A 5,988-nucleotide genomic window follows, 5' to 3' on the forward strand; every position below is an offset into this window, starting at 1 on the left:
TTGTGTGTATATATGTAAGATACATAATTTGTGTGTATATGTAATATACACTTTGTTATATGTGTCTTATGTACATTTGTGTGTATATATGTAAGATACATAATTTGTATCTTTGTAATTTGTAATCTTTCCTGGTGAATTCTGTATTCATTTTGATGATTATTCTAGCATCGTCACCTCCCATGTCCTTCATCTCCACTCTCTCAGCTCCCCAAAGAAGGTGGTCTTCCTTGGATATGAGCTATTAATATCATACCATCTTCAGCATAATCTTAGGAAAATTTGTCACTGGAAAAATCCCTCTGAAAATATTGTTGTTCAGATTGTTTAATAAAATCCCAAATGGGATCATGGGAGAGTCAGCTACAAGTAATTGACAACAACAAAAAGAAGCAGGAAAAAGGGGAGATGATGAGGGAAACAAAGGCTGCCTATTCAGGGAACTCTCTGGCTGTTTGGACACTTTAATTTGGTATTTTTAAATACTAAGAATTTTCCAAGTGTGAGATTTGCCCCTTGTAAGACTTATAAGCTTCTATTCAAAAACTACCTCAGCAGCCTGACCCTCCAGAAGTATTTTGCTGCCCTCTACTGCCTTCTACAATTATAGCAGAGATTTTGAAAAGTTTTGCAAAAGTCATTAAAGCTAAAACAATCAGCCTAAGAACTCTTTTTATCGTGAGGAAACTGAGGCCCAAACAACATAAATAGCTTGAACATTTTAAAATATGTTTCTCTTAAGTTCATTTCATTCCCTTGGTCTGCCATCATGTCAGCCTGGAGATTCTCAATAGCCTTTCCTTCCCTGGTAACTCTCTCTTGCTGCCTGGTCTCATTGATTCCTCTTGCAAACTTCCTCTCTCCTGACCCCCAAAGGTCCATCCAACCAGCCAGAGGGGCAGACAATAAAGAAAGCATGCTGCGGCTCTGTTTCAACCTCTTCCTAGGGAAATTAAATTCTATCCTAACCTCCTGGATGACTGGAAGGAAACCGAGGGAGAGATAATGGAGTTCTAAAAGCTGGTCATCAGATTTTCTTTTGCTCAGATTTAGAGATGAAAAGAACCTGAAGCTTAGTGACATTAGTAAGTATCAGAGCTGAGTCTCGAACCCAGGTCCCCAGACTCTAAAGTCATAGCTCTGCCCACAGCACACTTTCTCTCTGTATGGAGCTACTGCGTTCTAACTTGTGTGAGTGAAACAGACCCCTGAGGAGAATGGGCTGGGAGACCTCCCTTGGATTTGGAGGCACGGGCTATGGGGACCCCACAACCAGCACGTCCTCTTTGGCGTGAGTACTTTAAGCATAATGCTTAGAAGAAGCCTGAGATGCAAAGAATCCATCTAAATTTTCTGATTCCATCAGAATCCATTATCTTCATGCAAACCTCACAAACCTGCTCCAGCCTGTCATACATATCCTATGACAAGCTTTTGCTGCAGTATAGACAAAAAGGCTGTACCAGCCCTTGGACTCACATCCTAGGATATTGATAACCCCCTCAGAGTCAATCTATTATTATGTATGTCAAATCACTTCAAAACTAAGTGCAGGGAACTATCCAGAATCTTTTGTTATCCTAGTGCTGTTGCATCAAATATTCCTGGAAATCTCAGTCACTGGTGAGGGTTTCAGAAATCATTTTGTTACAAAGGGATTTTTCTCAATGACTGACAGGATTTGACTTGAGTTCAGTACCTGTATAATAAAGAGCTGAGTGAACTTGATTTATATATTTTTTTTCTGTCTCAATCGGAAAGGAAACGTGAAAAAGTAGCGCTTATTGGAAGATATTTATGAAACCGCAGATAATAAAATTGAAGTCCCTATCCCACATATATGCTTCTCCAATTCATCCTTCACACAACTGCTAAATTAATATTCTTACCACACAGATAAAAGCATATTACTCCCATACTTCTCCGGGGACTCCTCACTTCTTCTACCACAAAATACAAAGTATTCAACTTGGCATTTAAAGCCTCCCATAACATGGCTCCCACCTAACATTCCTGTCTTAGTTCATGTTATGATCAGTGGATAGAGCACCAGGCCTGGGTCAGGAAGACCTAAGTCAAAATCTGACCACAGACAAGTTGGGCCATCACTTAATCCTGGTTGCCTCAGTTTCTACATCTGTAAAATAAAGGAAATGCCAAACCACTCCAGTATCTCTGCCAAGAAAACCCCACATGGGCTCACAAAGAGTCAGGTACAACTGAAGCAACTTAACAATAAAAACTTAAAGTCAATCTTTCCTGCTCATTGTTCCCTGACATACCTTCTCCCATGTTCATGACTTTGTACAGGTGGCTCCCCATCTCTGGGATGCATTTCCTCCTCCCCTTAGGCTATTAGAGTCCTTTGTTTCCTCCAAAGCACAGGTTAGAACCACCTTTTATCTGATCTCTCTAGGGTTACTCCTCTCTCCCACTTCTTCATGCTCTGTTCCATGTAAGTTGGTCTATTTGCAGTCCCAGATTGAATAGGTTGAGGGGCCTAAGTCCCAGCTCTCTCAGGACTGTCTGTTACACAGCTCTGCTATGCTGAAGATTGAAACTGCATTCAATTCTAATTAGAACTGACTGCTGAAACTCTCCAGTAAGCTTCTTGATACCAGATAGTTCTGTAATCCTGAGTGGACCTTCCTGATCAATTTTTACAGGCTCCTTTTGTCTACTAATTCATGCTCTCTGACTTCCTTGCTCCATAGAACTACCAGCTTTGTCTGGAAAACTATATAAATCCAGGCTCACAGGCTCTTGGCAATCACAGGTTGTTGGCTCCTCTGATTTAAAATAAAGACAGAAGAAAACCAAGCTGTCTGTATCAAAAATGAAAAGGGTGAATTCACCAAGGAAGAAGAAATTAAAGAACTAATTAGGAGCTATTTTCCCCAACTGTATGTCAAGAAATCTGACAATCTAAGTGAAATGGAGGAATATTTTCAAAAATATGAATTGCCCAGATTAACAGAAGAGGCAATAAGGTAGTTAGTAATCCCATTTTAGAAAAAGTAATAGAACAAGCCATCAATGAACTCCCTAAGAAAAACCCTCCAGGGTAAGGTATATTTAGAAGTGAATTCTACCTAACATTTAAAGAACAATTAATTTCAATATTATATAAAATATATGGAAAAATTGGCAAAGGAGTCCCACCAAATTCATTTTATGACACAAATATGCTACTGATATCTAAACCAGGAAGAGCCAAAATGATGAAAGAATTATAAACCAATATTCCTATTGAATATTGAGGTAAAAATTTTAAATATTAGCAAAAAGAGTTTACTGCAGTTTAACACCATGATAATACACTATGACCAAGTGGGATTTATATCAGGAATGCAAGGCTGTTTCAATATTAGGAAAACTACCAGGATAATTGAATATATCAATAACCAAATGGAAATCATATGATTATTTCTGTTTAGAAAAAATGCAGCACCCATTCCCATTAAAAATAGCAGAGAACATAGGAATAAATGTAATTTTTATAAGATAAAACTGGTATCTATATAAAACCATCACTAAGCATTATATGTAAAGAGGATAAGCTAAAAACTTTTCCAATAAGATCAGGGTGAAATAAGGATGCTCAATATCACCACTGTTAATTAATATTGTATTAGAACTGTTAGCTTTCAGGGGTGGCTAGGTGGTGCAGTAAATAGAGCACCGGCCCTAGAGTCTGGAGGGCCTGGGTTCAAGTGTGGTCTTAGACACTTAACACACATAAAAACTAGCCATGTGACCTCGGGCAAGTCACTTAACCCCATTTGCCCTCCAAAAAGCAAAAAAAAGAGAAATGTTTGCTTTAGCAATAAGAGAAGAAAACAAAACTGCAGGTATTAGAATAGGCAATGAGGAAACATATTAAACAAATTTTCACATTAGTCATGTTGTAAAGAAGAATTAGAATCAATGGCAGGGACCACTAGAATGAAGAAACAAAACAAAAAGAGCAAATAGTATGCTTCCATTTGCATTCATACTCCATCGTTCTTTCTCTGGGTGTGGATGACATTTTTCATCATGAATCTGTTGGAGTTGTCTTAGATTTTTGCATTGCTGAGAAGAGCTAAGTCTATCAAAGTCATCACATAATGTGGCTGCTTCAGTCTACAATGTTCTTTTGTTTCTGCTCACTTCACTCAGCACCAGTTCATATAAGTCTTTCCAGGTTTTTCTGAAGCCAGCATGCTCATCATTTCTTACAGCACTATGGTATTCCTATACCAGAACAAAGAGTTCTAACTCTTTGCAGATGGTATGATGGTATACTTAGAGAGTCAGCTAAAAAACTACTTGAAACAGTTAATAATTTAGCAGGATATAAAGTCACATACATCATCAGAATTTCTGTGTATTACCAACAATACCCAGCAGGAAGAGATAGAAAGAGAAATTCCATTGAAATAACTGCAGACAATATAAAATATTTGGGAGTCTACCTTCCAAGACAAAGCCAGGAACTGTTTGAATACAATAACAAAACACTTTTCACACAAATAAAGTCAGATCTAAACTGGAAAAATATCAGTTGCCTGTGGATAAGCCAAACTAATGACAATCCTACCTAAATTAATTTACTTAATCTTTGCCATACCAAATGAGCAAAAATAATAAAATTCAAATCTATAATCTCACTATAAATATTTTTCTTGACTTTTCCCTTCCTTCCCATTCCCAAAAGGATCTGGAAACACAAGAATTAGAAATTGCTCAGATGTGTCTGAAAAAATACCAAGAGACAATAGACAAATTGGAAGAAGGTATTTCAGAGAAAGAAGCTTTAGAGAAAACTATTGCTATACTGCAAAAAAGGTGGGGCTTGATTGTTTTATTTTTTTGCCATCCTGAATAACTGATTTACTGGATTCTGAATTTCCTGTATTTACCCTGCTAGGAAGCATCATGGGTCTTCCCTAAAATAACTGTTTAACTGTATCTGAAATCAAATGTACTTAACATTTCTCCATTTCTCACAAGATTCAGGAACTTCAGGCAAAAGAAGAGCAAATTTTTAATGTTAGAGAGGAAGTCAGCAAAGGTCAGGAAAAGATGAAGGAAATGGAACAATTAAAATCCAAAGATTCTACCCTGAAGAGGATCAAGATGGAAAACCTGGAGCTGACTCAGAAACTCAACAGTGAGTCCAATTAAGCACTAATTAAGCACCTACCACATACCAGTTACTGTGCTAAGTACAAGGGATACAAGGACAGGCAAAAACAGTCACTTCTTTCAAGAAGCTCGCAGTCTAGTGAGGGGAAACAGCATGCAAACACCCATGGAAAAACAAGCTCATGTACAAGATAAATTGGACATAGTCATAGAGAGAAGGCAGTAGCATGAAGAGGGATTGGGAAAGGCTCCCTATATGAGGTGGAATTTTATCTGATCCTTGAAGCAAGGAGGGAGAGTATTCCAGGCATGGGGTATAACCAGCAAAAATGCACAGAGTCAGGAGATGAAGGGTCTTGTGTGAGAAAGAGCAAAGAGGCTGGTGTCACTGGATCATAAGAGTACCTGGTGGAAAGGGGAAGGGAGCAGAGGTGGGTGGTGGAACACGAGTTTGGTGTTTGAAAACTGGAAAGGGAAGAAGCATCCAGGTTACAAAGGGCTTTAAAAACCAGAGATTTTATATTTGATCCTGTGTACTATAGTCTAGCCAAAGGGAAGCCACTGGACTATACAGACTAGTGGGGGTAATAGGGTCAGACCTGATCTTAGGAGGATGACTTTGGTAGCAGAAGTATCAATGATGTACTAGATGAATCAAGAAAACCCAAGCAGAAGGCTATTACAGTAGGTGAGCCATAAGGTTATGAGAGTCTGCACTAGGGTGTTAGTATCAGAGGGCAGAAGGGGCCACCTACAAGAGATACTGAGAAGATAAACAACCAGACTGGAATACTGATTGGATGGGCGGGGGGGAGGGGGTTGTTGAGAGAGATGAATTGAAGGTGACACCAAAATTGC

This window comes from Petaurus breviceps, unplaced genomic scaffold (assembly GCF_028583685.1).
Source record: "Petaurus breviceps papuanus isolate PSGF00001 unplaced genomic scaffold, PetGlider_PUasm1.0 126, whole genome shotgun sequence".
NCBI lineage: Eukaryota > Metazoa > Chordata > Mammalia > Diprotodontia > Petauridae > Petaurus > Petaurus breviceps.